Below are 15,423 nucleotides of genomic sequence, written 5' to 3'. Positions count from 1 at the left end.
GCTCCTTTCTTTTACCAGTTCCTCCTATGTGAAGATAAGTCAAAGGTCCTGCTCACCATGGCTGGCTTCGCTTGGAAGAATGGAGGAAATGATTCTTCTGTGTTGACCCTCCTCTTTGTAGACTAGACACTGGTTCAAGTCCATCTGGTGGGGTTTCCTCAGCCTCCTTGATCAAGAGGACAGGTGACCCACCACAATTACAGGACATTTTGAGAGATGCTCAGAGACTATGAACTTTTAAGTGTTTGGATTTTAAGATCTGTGGGACTTTTAAGGCTATATTGTCTTATGTAATGATATTGTTAATATCGTATTTGGGGAAAGGAAATGGAAATGTTGTGGTTTAATAGTGATGTGTTTGTGTGTCAAGTTGACAAGAGGTCAATTGTGCTGGATAGTCTTAGTTGTCAACTTGACACACCTGGGTAGAGGAAGCCTCAATTGGTGAATTTCCTCCATTTGACTGGTGTGGTTATGTCTGTGGGGCATCTTCTTGATTATTGAGTGATGTGAGAGGACCCAAACCACCATGGGTGGTGCTACCCCAGGGTAGGTGGTCCTGTGTTATATAAGAAAGCAGGTTGAACATGGGCCAGGGGATCAAGCCAGGACAGCATTCCACCATGGCCTGTGCTCCAGCTTTTGCCTCCAGGCTCCTGCCCTGAGTTCCTATCTTGGGCTTCCTCATGATGAGGACTCAGGAGAGGTAAGTCAAATAAATCCTTTCTCCCCACATTAGTATTGGTCAAAGTATTCTGTCACAGCAATGGAGAAACAAACTAGAACACGATCTAAGTCCTTTGGAAGTAAAGTCCCAGAAATCAGACATGAGGCTATGGGATTTGGTGTTTGCCATGCTGGTTTTCAGTCTTGTTTTGGCCCAGTATTTCCTCACTATGCCTCTCCTGTATTCCTCCCTTTTGGAATGGGAATGTGTATTCAGTTCCACTATATGTTGGGAATATGTAATTTGTCTTTTGATTTCATAGGGCCTTACAGTTAAGAGATTGCCCTGAGTCTCAGAAGAGATTTTTGAACTATGGACTTTTGAATAGTATCTAGACTGGTAAAGACTGTGGGAACTTTTAAGGTTAGATTAAATGCATTTTACATTTTTTTTTTTTTTTTTTTTTTTTTTTGAGACAGGGGCTCCCTGTAGCCCCAGCTGTCCTGGAACTTATTATGTAGACCAGGCTGGCTTCAAACTCACAAAGATCCGCCTGCCTCTGCCTCCCAAGTGCTGGGATTAAAGGGGTGCACCACCATGCCTGGCGCATTTTACATTTTATATGGTCATGAGACTATGGGGGCCAGGGAGTGGAATGTGGTGGTTTGAATGAGAATGTCCCCCATAGGCTCCAAGTACTTATACATTTTGTCCCCAGTTGGTGGTGCTGTTTCGGGAGGTCTTAGAAGGTGCGACTATGCTGAGGGAAGCACATCACTGGGGCAGGCTTAGAGAGTTCTTAAGCCTTACAGGATCTCAAGCACTCTCTGCTTCCTGTGCCTGCTTGAAGATGTAGAGCTTAGCTTCTGCTTCTCTTCCAGCCACCTCTGCTGTCATGCCTCCTCACCATGATGGACTCTTTTTCCCTTTGAAACCATAAACTCAAATAAACTCTTCCTTCTGTAAGCTGCTTTGGTCAGTGTCTCTATCACAGCAACAGAAAAGTGACTAATATACTAGAAGAGCTTTTAGGTCATTGAGGTTATGGGACTTCGGTCCCTTTCTCTTTGATCCTGGCCTGGGGTGATTGGCTTTGTACCACCGTGCATTCTCTGATGTGATCTGTTGCCATAGGCCCTAAGCAATAGGCACTATCAGTCATGGACAGAAACCTCTAGAAATGTGAACCAAAATATATCTTCATCTTTATGAAGAGGAGTAGATTGTTGTTTTATAAGGTCTTTGTAAATGATATCTGTAACAGTATGGAAAAGTGACTAATACATTATGCCATGCTGTTCTGTTTTAATCATCTTATATTTGTTCTGGCCTGGAAAGCAAACCACAGCTTCAAGGTTATTTTTGTGAAAACACAATGCATTTCAAATTCTAAACAATTACCTGAAAAGCATAATTTGTAAGTCTTTCTTGACCGAATATTTCAGAATTTGTATCTTTTTTCTGGCTGAGCTCTTTTTTATCTGGCTGAAACTATAGTTTCCTTTAGATATTCTGAAATCTCTATGTAATATATATGAAATTATATCACTTGGAAATTCGTACTTTTCCTTTATGTACCTCTCCTTCTTCCTGCCATTCCTGTAACAAAAGCCTTACTGAGGTAAGCATGCCAGGTAACTGACAATGAACCATTTTGTTCAAATTCAAAGCACATAGAAATTATCTGTATCTATTGAGAGAGAGAGAGAATGAGTTCATGAGCCTGTTGTGCACAGAGGCCAGAAGAGGGCATTAGGTGTCCCCCTTTACCACCTATTCCTTTGAAGCAAGGTCTCTGTTTAAACCTGGGACTCAGGTTTTCTCAGCTAGGCGGGAAGCCAGCAACACCTAGTGAGCCTCCTGCTTCTTCCTCCCTCAGAGCTGGGGTTAGAGGCATATGCAGAATGACTGATCTGTTAAAGGGGTATTGGGGTTGAAACTCCAGTCTTCATGATTGTGCAGCAAGTGTTCTTAACCTCTGGGCCATCTCTAGCTCAGCACATCTTTCTTTCTTTTTCTTTTTTTTTTTTTTAAAAAAAAAGATTTTTACCATTTTAAAGTATGTATGTTTCTGCAAGTTGGTATGTGCATGTGAGTGCAGGTGCCCACAGAGGCCAGAGGTGTTGGATCCCCTTGGAGCTAGAGTTACAGGCAATTGTGGATTGTTTTCAAAAGAAGACATGAATGAGGCACATGGAAGAGCACTCTGAATAATCATTAGAGAAATGAAAATTTAGTTTATAATGAGACACCATTTCACACTTGCTAATATGACTATTATTCAAAATTATGAAGTGCAATAAGTGTGAGGAAGGGTGTGGAGAAGAGGGCATCCTACATCAATGCTTGATGTAAATTAGAATGGCTGTTATGGAAAGCAGTGTAGGAACTTCTTAAAATCAAGCCCCAGCAGTGCAATCAGTTGGTGTGCCATGTTTTTACAAAAGTTCCTTAAAATATTAAAAATAGAATGTCCAGAAATCTGACTTCTGAATGTATAGGTATATCTCCAAAGAATATAGATAGCTTCATGCCCATGTTAATTGCATCATTATTTATAATAGCAAAAATATGAAAACCACATAAGCTTCAAAAGACACTGATGAAACACCTGATAGAGTTCAAAAAAGGATTAATAATAAGGAAACTAAATGAGAGTCAAAATCACACAGAAACATAATTGAATTTAATTGAAGGAAAACAATTCATGATTTGAATGAGAAATTCAGCAAAGGGTAGAAATTTGGAAATGAAGAACTCAGTAAGAAAATTTTTTTAAAAGCTTCAACAACAGACTCATTGAAACAGAAGAAATAATATCAGAATTTGAACATGGGTCTTTTGAGAGAGAGAGAGAGAGAGAGAGAGAGAGAGAAAGAGAGAGAGAGAGAGAGAGAAAGAGAGAGAGCCTTTTGAGACCTTTGAGATGTCATTGAACAAAAGAAATGCTCTTATTTCAAGGAGTACCTGAGAGTAGAAAGTGTAGTTATAATAATGAATATGTCCCTAATGGTATCACCCAAATTCATAAAACAAACACAACTGAATTTACAAGGAAAATCAGGTTCCAACACATTAGTGGGAACATTACCAGCGTTTTGATCATCAAAGAATATTAACAAGGATAGATGAGTTGAATTGTACTAAAGAATGAATAGCCTTCACAGTTATAAAACATCTTACATAGGAGCTACAGAATACATGTTATGATCAGCATGTAAAACATCCTCTAGACTAGAACATGCATGACTCCAAAACCAGTCTTCACAAATTAAAAACTAAAATAAATTCGTGTATCCTTTCTAACTATACTAGCATTAAGCTAAAATCAATAGACAAAGAAACACGGAGTCAAGAACACGTTTTTGGATGAGTAATAGGTCACTAAAGAAACAAAGAAAAATTTACATTTCTCAAGACAAATTAAATTAGAACTATAACACAGTAAAATTTATGAGCTACAGCAAAAGCAGCAGAGGGTTATGGTAGTAAATGTCTATGTCAAAAATAGAACAATTTAAAATAACTTGACAGTATACCTCAAGGGCCTAGAAAAATAAGAATAACCATGCCCCAAATTAATGGAATAAAAGTAAAAACAAGGTCAGAACAAAAATACAGGCTAAAAAATATGCTCACATTGAACCATGAGGACACAAACATCACAAACACATTACAAAGAAGCAACAGGACTGAATCAGCAATATGAAGTCTGATGACAAGAGAAGGCCAGGACTGGGTGGTTTTACTGCTGAACATTATGTTAAGTAAAATTAGCCAGACATAGAAAGACAAACACTGTGACTTTTTTCTCAAACACGGAAGCTAAAAAAGGTTGATCTTAATGTAGGGTAGTGCTTGCCAGAGTCTAGAAAGGGTGGAGAAAGGGAAGTTGGATAATGGGTACCAAAGCAGATGTATATAAAGGGAATGAGCTCTGGGGCTCCATAGCACTCACAACTATAGCTCACAATTACCTGTTGGATATTTTGGAGAATCTAGGTCAATCAAGCTGAAAGTCCAACCAAAGAGCAAAGGAGGAAGAATCACTAATTATCCTGATTTGGTGACTACACATCGCACACGTGTCTTGAAATGTCACACTATATTTCATTACTACCTATAATTAATATATGTTAAGCAAAATAAAATAAAGAAAGCATCCTATGTCCTCGATGATGAAAAAGAATAAAAGTATAAAATAAGGAAAGCATCCTATGTCCTCGATGATAAAAAAAAAAGAATAAAAGTAATCATTACTTTTTAACAACTAAGTTACATTTATTAATTTTAGTGTTGTTTTGAATGATTAAGATCTTAATTATCTCACTTTTCCTTTTTAGTTTTATTTATAATGCAGGCTCAGTGTGGGAAAATTACTAAGCATTCTAAAGTTTTCAAAATTCTGTATCAATAATATTAATAAGGAAGGAAGAACAGCTGAAATTTTTAGATCAAAATATTTGAGATGTCTTGGGAACCAACTTCAAGATATCATTTCCCTAAAAGTAATCCAACATAATCATTTAAAAAATATAAATGGAGAAGAGTTACTTTGAGGGGTCACACTGTTTATTCTCTCAAATGTTATCCACACTTAGAGACCCCTCTCCTCGTTTTTCCTTTAGCGCTCAAAAGATGGCTTACTGATCCTGTCATGGTGGGAGACTCCTAAAAATCACTTGGAGCAGAGGGGATGCTTCATTCTCTGTGAACAGCTACAGGAGCTCCAAGAAGAGAAGGTAGATGGAGTGGTCTTCATAGCAACTCAGGTAAAGTGTGGTCTGGGATGAGAGAGAATGATGGGGCCGGAGGACTGTTAGGTAAGGCCATAGCAGAGGAATTGGAACTGTCATGATACTCTGCCTCCAGCCTGTTGTGACATCTTTGTCCCTGGTATGTGCTTTTGTTATCTGTGCCTACCACAATGTTTCACATTGTTTCCCTCCCTCTCATGAATCCTTTGGGAGTTGAACTGAGCTTACTCGTTTTGTATCCCTATCTCCTAGACAGAGAAACTACAGTTTCATAAACTCCAGCAGAGTGATTAGTAGGTTTGAGGTAAATACTACTGTAATTACCACTCCTACTGTTACACAGATCTCTTGATTGCCATTACCTGGCTGATGTAGTTTGGGTTTTAAAAGAAACTAAATTAAAAACCGAGGTACAAAATTATTGCAATGATTTATTAGAGAACCTGAGAATAGAGGCTGGAGAGATGGCTCAGTGTTTAAGAGTGCTTGTTGCTCTTCCAGAGGACCCAAGTTCAGTTCCCAACACCTGCATTGGACTATATGTATATGTATGTGTATATGTATATACATATATACACATTGGACTATATGTACAAGTAAGTTATAGGTGGGCTTACAACCACCTACAACTCCTGCTTCAGGGGATCTGATGCCCAACCTTTAAAATACAGAACTTGAGAATAGAAGCTGAAGTTTCCTGAGTATCAACTAAGACGTCACTGCTCTATTGTCTGTATTTGTCCATGAAGGAGTTGATCTGCCTTCTTGAGAGCATTAAATTAATGCTCTGCCCTATTAAATTAGCACAATTAACATTTTGATGCAAGTTTTATGCATAGAGTGTTCAACCTGTTACAAAAATGGCTGCAATTGTTCATCCCTCCTGGTAGATACACCAAGTGAAATGTGTCTCTGGCTCTTTGTACCAAGAAATGGAGTCTATTTTCCCAGCTCTTGAATCTGGATTAGCCTTGTGACTTGAGCTGGCACAGAATGTAATACAAGTGCTGGTGTCCTGTTCTGAGCTTAGCCCTCTAGAGATCTTACATATTTCTCTCTTGGAGCCATGCCACCACTATGTAAACAAACCCAGGCTAGCCTGCTGGATAATGACAGACGCAAGGCTCTGCCACCCATTGATTAGCTGACAGTCAGCCAACCAGCAAATACCTGACAGTCAGCCACAGAAATAGCTATCTGACACATGGAGAATATTAGAAAGCTGGATTTTTTCTGCTTTAATCAATAAGTCTGATAATTAAATTCTACCTTCAGTCAGATGAGTCTCTCAATTACTTTCACGTTTTAAAAGGTCCAAAAGGGAAAATAATCAAGTCTCCTTTGTAATTTTCATGACACTGGCATTGAGGACAGATTCAGGAGAATCCATCTATTTGCTAAATTAATCAGTTCTTTCCAGGTTTCCTAGGAACTAGAGGAACTGAAAGGAGAAATTGGTGTTATAATTGCATGCGCATCAAAGACCTCACTAACTGGGTTGCCTTTTACTAAAAAGGCATTCAAACATGTTTGTAAGGCTAATTTCTAAAAGTAACTTAATCCAGGTCATGAGTTAATACCAATATAGCAGGACTAAGGGTGTCACTATTCAGTTAGAATAATAAATGTTAATTAGTTAGAATTAGCTTCAGCTGTGAGCAACAAAAAGCATCAAATGACAGCCACTTAAACAGGATTGCAGTTTATTTTTCTAAATCAACATTCAAGAGGGTATTCATGACTGGATTCCACATAGTGCTGGAGCCTGGGCATCAGTTCAGCTGATTGACCTTCCATAAATGGCCTTGACTCCGTTAGCCATGACAGCAGTATGGGCATGCCAAAAATCAAAACAGAACAGGCAAGAAAGAGAAATCAAAGGGGCCCACACACAAATCTTTCAGGAAGCATTGGAAATATATAAACTCAAGTAATAACAATGCTCGTCTTGTTATCGCTGTCCAGCCATGCCCAGCTGCAAGATGGGCTCAGGAATCTCTGCCTGGACAGGTCATGTGCTCTGATTTCGTTGGATCACAATGGAATTGGAAAATAACTAGAAGTCTCTGTCACAGAATATCTAATATCAGCTTAAATTTCTACTACGGCATCCTTCAACTTCCAAGCTAAGTGTACATATCAGTTGTGTGTGATCCCTAACACGATTCTGCACAGTTTTCCATCTCTACACAATACTCCATTATTCCATCTTCTCAAAGAAAAAAAAAATTTTGGATGAGTGGAGATTGCCTGTCTCTATCTGCATGAAACAGAAAAGGCTGAAGAAGGGGTCTCTGGGGGCTGTGATGGTACCCTACATTTGTATTAGGGAGACCAATCTTCCTTTCTAAAGCATTAGTAGTTCTCTAACATTCTTATTTGGACAGCACAAGGCCTCCATAGGAAGAGAGATCAAACTCCAGTGCCTTCTAACCTATTCATCCTTTATTTGGGGAGTCCATGCTCCTGGAGACATAAAACCAAGTCATACTTACAAACTACAAGGGTAGTGTTCGGCTCTCTCAAAGCCTAAGGCAGTGCCCCAGCTCACTCAGCTCTGGTCCTGACTTTTATTATATGCAGTGGTTCCAATATTTAAGTCACTCATGAAGGCCAGGCTTTGACCAAGTTTACAAGTGGCCTCACATGAGGAGTTCCTGCATGTGAGACAAACATGTTCACACCCCAGAAACACAGATCCTAAGAAGAGAGAACAGAGCACAACAGAGACAGGGAGGGAGGGAAATTTGAACACTGATAGCAGTTAAATTGTGTCATTTTTTGACTTCTAAATCATGAGGGGTGTGGACCACGAGACATTTCCAACAGAGAGATTTCTGAAATGCTTTTATTTGGCAGTTGATGCTGTTTTCTGCTCCCATCAAGCAGTTCACTATTGGTGACAGATGTCTTTTGTGATTATTTCTGGGAGCCTTGCCTCTTTGAAAGCTTTTGATTAATGCATCTGTCTTCTCAGTCTTGGAAACCTTTCTGCTAGGCTGCTTGGGAGGGTTGATTAAAAGCCCTTCTTCCTATTTTCAAGCTCTCTGAAAATTCATACCAGTCCATATAGACCATATGAAGGGTGGGGTATAAAAGTTTCCAGGGCAGGTTTCAAATGGGCTTGACTTCTTTTTCAGTTTACTACTCAGATATTTGCTTCTGTAGCTGGCATTTCACATGACAGTGTCTTTTCAACTCGCTTTCCAACAGGGAAAGTGGGTGGTTATTCGTGTGTTTCCTGTCATAGGCAGACTTCTTTCTTTCACGCGTTTGGGCTTTCACTTAACTTCACTCACCTCTAGGAAGGTCTTTCAGAATTTTTCTTTGATTGTTTGCAAAATGACTTCCTGAGATGTTCTACTAAATAGGCAGTAAGCTGGACAAAGCCACCCACAACCCCTTGAGCCACTTCCTGTGGGAGACTGAAACACTGCAAGATAGTCCCTGAAAGATAGGAATAATTTGCACAGATCCAGATTCCTAATTTGTGCCTAGGCCTCTGCTCAAAGCGGCTGGGTTGCACAGTGTGACATCCAGGCTGTTTCCAGCACAGCTCAGCCTGCCTCCTCTTCCAGACATCAGGTCTGCCAAGACCTTGCCTCTATGATTCTCAGCCCTTTCTCTTTTCTGCTGTGCATTTAAGATCATCCAGGAAAACCTGTGCTTAGGTTCTGATGCCTAATGTTCCTTTGTACCCAAGTCTTGGGGCTATCCTTCCTCATGCCTCTCATTTGCTGTGGAAACCTTTCCAGTTCTCTGTCCTCCACAATCTCAGAGAGCCTTGCCTCAAGAACTGTGAGGTCTCTTTATACATGGCACCCTGCATCTTTGTTATAAGACCCCTGCCCAGCCCCACAAAGAGGCAATATCTGAAAGTGTGGCAACCTTTAGAGTTTGGGGAATAAATTACATATTTTCTCCAACACTGAGTAGAGTTGTTGTACAAAGAAAGCACATTTAAGGTCTTAGGAGGGCATACTAATTGGGATGAACTTGATTAAGTCCCTTATTATTTATTAGATTGTAGGATACCACACTGTCATTTTGGTAAGTCAAAAATGGGAGGACATCCACAGTTTCACATAGTTTAGTTTAACCCAGCACAAAGCCAAATGCCTTGTCCTAGAAAATGCAGGTGTTAGTTTCTACTTGCCAGATCTTCTGTAAGGTGGTTCAGAATAAGGGTTAAAAGCTTGGGTGGTGAGCTCAGAACTGGGATAGTGTTCTAGCTGTACCACCCATGTGTGAACGTGATTGAGTTACTTGACTTTTTTTGAGTCTCCGTTTCCTCAGGTGTAAATCTGGAGATAATAGCAATGCCACCTTCACATGAAGTTCTAAGAATTAGATGAGACCATTTGCAGGAAGAGCTGAGTTCAAAGTAAGCACTTTGTAAATGGAAGTCACTGCAAATACCAATATGATATTTGTGACACACTTTGTGAAATGCTTGAAAGAAATTGATTTTAATTTCCCTGTATATAGCTTAACAATACAACTAATTTATAATCTGATTGCTTTGCTGATGAACACCATCTTTGGACACTAGATATGTTTTGAAAGACCCTTTCTCCCACTTGAAAGCTTCCATTTTCATTCCGTATTGGTAAGAATCCTAGGTGAAGCATGTCTAATACTTGTTTCCTGCATAGTCCATGTGCCACCATTTTGACTTTAAACGATTGGAACAGAATTACTAGATACCCCAGCACCTGCCCCATGCCTTCTCACAGACTCCTATAAACAGACATATTCATGAAGCAGAGTTTGGCCTGGTAAGTTCTTACGTATTTTAGTTGCAAGAGTACTGGAAAACTATGCTTGTTACAAAAGCATCTTAGGAAGGCCATACTCCTTTGTGAAGTATCCCCTGGATCAGCCTTCAGTTTATAAAGTCGCTTAACTGTCTCACCCACTGATGCTCCTCGTCAGTGCTACAGAGAAAAAGATGCCAATGAATAACTAGTCTTGGCAGCTTGGGCTAGGCCCAGCATTCTACAGCAATCTTTCATTTTTTTCTTCCATTTCTTATGAGTTTGTATATGGTGTGTATGTGTGTATATGCATGTTTGCATGCATGTAGGTACAAGTATGTGTGGATACTCATACAGGTAGGAGTGCACATGGGTAGAAGTGAGTGAAGCCCAAGGTTGATGTTGAGAATCATTCTTGAGTGCTTTTCCACCTATTCAATGAGACAAGTTCTCTCAATCAAACCCAGAGCTCAGTGATATGGTTAGTCTCATTAGCCAGCTTGCTCTGGGAATCCCTTGTCTCCACCTTCTAAGGCTGGAATTACAGGTAGGGTGCTACTTCCACTCAGCATTTATGTGGGTTCTGGGGATCCCAACTCTGGTACTCATGACTGCATGGTAGTTGCTTAACTACTAGGCCATCCCCCTGCCCCATAAAGCGTTCTTTTTTTTTTTTTTTCTTATTGTTTTTAGAGATGAGGTCTTACTATGTAACCCTAGCTGGTCTGGAACTTACTATGTAGACCAAGGGCCTTGAACTCACAGAGGTCCACTTACCTCTGCCTCACAAGTACTGGGACTAAAGGTGAGTGCCAACATGCTGGGCCCCAAACCCATAAAACATTCTTATTTATCTACTGTTCCCTTTTTCCTGGCCCTTAGCAAATGCCCACTGGATTTGGAACATGTGTCTCTCATCTTACCCACTTCAGAAATGACCTGGTAAAATTCATTACCTCAGGTTTTGAGGAGTATCTGTTGTCTTTATGGAAGGCTTTACTTTGAAGAGAAGACCTATTTCCCCCCAGGTGAGGGGAGGAAATCCAGGTGTGAGGAAACCACAGCACAGCTGTATGAGTGTGTCTTCCCCTCTTAGGCTTCCTCTGACTCTCGTGGAAGAGGTACTACACAGGGAAGACCACAGCCTGTGCCCTTGCTCATCCAGGCCAAGGTAAGGACAGAACATGAACATGATACCCTATGCAGAAAGCGCTGGGAATGACTGCATGCCAGTTCTGCATGCCTCTCCTCCCTGTGGCCAGCTCCCACTTTCAACTGTGGGCAGGCCACACCAAGAACCTGTAGCAGCTAGGGCAACTCGGCTGCCTCATCCTTTCTGTGTCGTGTCTTTCTTTTGATAACTGGCTTCCACCTGGTGCCGAGAACAGACCTAACTTGTTTCCTAGTTGCATTGCCTTGATAATTTGCTTGAGAGCTTGGCTCTAAAGGTAGATAGATGCCTGCCCAACTCCCACTGACTTAATCCTTAAACCCTAAAGCCTCCATCCTTCATCCCAACCAGAGTGAAGAGAAAGTGTTACCTGAGGAACTGTCTGCCACATGAAGGGTAGTGGAGGAAGAGGCCCATGCTCACAGCTGGAAGATGGAAGAAAGTGTGGTCATCCATGAGATGAAAGAGAAAAGGCACAGAAGAGGGAAGAGTAGAAAAGAGCACCCTGAAAGAAAGGGTGAGCCAGGAGAGCCTCAGGGCATCACTGTTGGCAATCTTCCTTATCTCTTTGGCCTCAAATTGCTTGGCTAGACTGAATATAATGTAATCCTACCCCCCACCTGTTTCATCAGGGGACTCCCGGGGCATGGAGCTATAGCATCATCAGTAGAAAAGAGGCTGAAGGCTAGACTAAGCATTCTTTCTCAACTTTATTTTAGCATAAGCAGAGGGAGCAAGGATGGCCCTAATTACTACCCCCCAAAGGATTTAGCTCCATTTCCATATCCGGGGCTCCTTCCTAACCTTGCCAAGTTGCAATCCTCATGCAGCACATGTCGCTGGAGTGTGTCCTCAGTATTGAATGGTGCCCATAGTGTTGTGCTGATTAAGACCTAGTAGCTATTTTTGGTAGCCCTGAATTTGATTCCAGGATTTCTCCTTTGTAAAGAACATTATTTTAATTGGGTTCATGTTCTGGGTTGATTCACATAAGAATTTCCCATGATCCTTCCTCTTTTTAATTCCCCAGGCAAGATTTATGTCCTGTGGCCTTCCATTTCCTACCTCTGCCCCTAGCAAATCATTGAGATCTAGGTATGTAAATGTATGCTAATAATATGATGGCATGATGACAGCTAATATTCGTGGAGAACTTCCTCCAGGAGGCTCCAAGCTGCCAGTTGTCTAGGCATTGGCATTTTATTCTCTTAGTCGGCAGTGTTGTCTCTTGACTTCCAGTTCTAGCAATAGGACAGGGCAGTCTAAAAAGCATCTTCCTCCTCACACTTAACTTGCAGACTTTCAAAGGCAAATCCGAGCTGCTGAGAAAGAGAAGGAATGTCTTAGGGGCAAAAGCCTGAAAGGCAAAGCTGAAAGCCACAGTGGTCATTCCTAATGGCTTTGGCTGCCGGGGAGTGGTGTCAGATCCTTCTAAGGCATTTGGAAATTAATAGCCACTTGGGAAAAGCCTAAGCCTTGATCCCACTCCAGGTAAAAAGATGAAATTTAAATTCTAGCTTCAATATGTTAAACAGGAGATGACTAAAAATTCCATGAGCTGAGTGATCTTGTTGAGAAACTAGATGAAGAACAAATGACATTCAAGGACAGTTGAACAAAAATAATAAAGAGCAGAAAGAAACAGAATAACAAACCCACCTGTGCCACCCAGAACAACAACCCTTGAAGATATAGATTCAGTGAAAAGTGAATTTTGACTACAGGCTAAGGAAAACTACAAGGAAGCTTTCATGTCTTGCCTGAGGACAATTCTAATTCTAGGCTGAAGACAAGAGGCTCCTGTGAACTATTCATACACATAGTCCTTACAGTCCTCCCTTGCTCACAATCAAGTCAGCAAGCAAGAGAACCAAGCATAGAAGTCTTTGGTTGGCAAGATCCCTAGAGCATCTGATAGAAGCAAACGCAAAGCACTGGACAAGGGACATACTACACATGGGCTATGCTCACTCACCGGCACAAGCTGGGCCTGATAGCTGAGCCCAGTCATTCCTATCCTCAGTATCCTCCTATACTCTTGTGGAGTACTCCTTCTCAAAGCCTGGTAGTGCCAGAATCAGCTGTGCAATACCACCAATAGCTCACCAAAACCCACAGAATCTGGAACTGTGGTAGCAGAACCCAGCAACCAGGAGCTTAACAAGTTCTGCAGGTGATTTGGATTGGCACTCACATTTCAGAAAAGTATTCCCATTCTTCCTTCCAAGGACTACCAGGAAGAGAAACCTACTGGGTAAATTCTAGAATTACCTCTCTAGATCTTAATTTTATCTTCTGCCTACTGAAACTTAACAAGTGAAAGTTTTAGAACACCAGTTTTTTTTTTTTAAATATTAGACCGTGCATGATGCTATCAGTGATTTCAGGTTTTAACAAGTAAGGGTCCAACTAGAAAATGAAATTCTCTCCCATGATTACTTATAATCTATTTACATAATAATCAGCAAAAGACTAAGAGATACAAATTACCTTCACATGAATAGGGCTGCCATTTGCATAAATTATAATGCTAATAATCTTCTATTTTCAGTCCAAACTGTAAATGTATATATGTTGCATTTTTATTTGTGTAGAAAGAACTGGCATCTTAAATAGAATGATCATTTATTCTGTTGCTTTGAGTACATGACTAATTTTGAAATTAGGACATCTTCCTTGGGATACCCTAAACCATTTGATTACCTTTGATTCCTCACAGTCAAATTGCTAGCTCTTACAGTTGTCCATCATCAACTTCATGCAGATCTGAAATTGGAATAGATCTTATGAAAATAAAAATATTTATTTCATACCCTGTCAAAATGTTTTCTACCTCATATTGTTTAGCCTGAAAATCTTGTATGTCATAATTTGCCTGTCATATTGTAACAAAGATGGGGAAGAGTTTTAGGACATGTTGGGGTCCTCTGCACTGGTACCAGTCCCTCAAACTGGGGCTTGTTGGCTCAGTTCTGTGGACCAAGAACTTAAAAATGATCAGGCACTAGTACAAGCTGTTATGTTGGTAACTATTTACAACAAAAGATGCCATCAAGTGATAAGAACCTTTGTGTCTGCTTTGTAAGCATGTCTTGCCTAATCTCAAGGACTCTGACTAATGCAATCAGTGATCAGTATGGCCTTCTATACTACCCACTCCCATTCTTTCCACATAAGCACAGGAATACCTTCTGTTGGCACATGTGTGACAGAGGTAGGAGCCAAGCCATTCTGAGAACTGCCACAGGTGGAAAAAGAATGACTCAAGACTATCCAAGCAGTCTTCACCGATGACTCCATTTCAACATGGGTCCCTTCCCTCCACATCTCTCTTGTATCACTACTCCATGAGTTTCCTCAAGTCTGTCCTCTACCCTCTGGACCCAAAGTCAGGCAGACTTGTCTCTGGACAAAAGTTGTGGTCCTGGGGCCAAATCTGGTTCCTGTCATTCCATTTCAGTTGACAGAAAATTGAGCCATGGTGAGAACAGCTACACCTCTCTCACCAGAATCAGACACATTCCACACAGGTCACCTTCACCAACAGCATCTCTTCCATTTTATATCTTTTACCTTCACCATCATCATCATCCTCAACAAGTCAGTGGGTCATGCTCCACAATACAATGGTTATGACCTCAAATACTGCCACTGCATCCTATGTACCAAGACATGGTGTGGTATAACAGAAAGAGAAAAGGAATTCTAAAACCGGGTTGGAAAATTTCAGATTATACCTATAGCTCTCAATATTCATGGTGAAGTTTTACTTTGTGTTATTCCTTATGTGTTAAAAAAAGAAGAAAGCACAGGATGGTGCTTTCTTTGAGTGGTATTTACAATAATTAGCTGATAGGCAGAACGCCATCACAATTATAGATATTTAATAAATATATAACAAGTGGGTGAATTATCAAACTTGGAGTACAAAGGAGCATTTTTTTCTGGTATAGAAGTTTTTAAACTCTAGGTAGTTGTTAGTGGTTAAAACCTTTCTTTTTAAATTTATTAATGTATTACCTGCCCATATGTAAGTGTACCGATGCCATGCAATGCATATGGAGGTCAGAA

The sequence above is a fragment of the Nannospalax galili genome, unplaced genomic scaffold (assembly GCF_000622305.1).
Source record: "Nannospalax galili isolate Female #2095 unplaced genomic scaffold, S.galili_v1.0 scaffold312, whole genome shotgun sequence".
NCBI lineage: Eukaryota > Metazoa > Chordata > Mammalia > Rodentia > Spalacidae > Nannospalax > Nannospalax galili.
The sequence above is the reverse complement of the archived record's forward strand: the minus strand, read 5'-3'. Positions refer to the sequence as shown.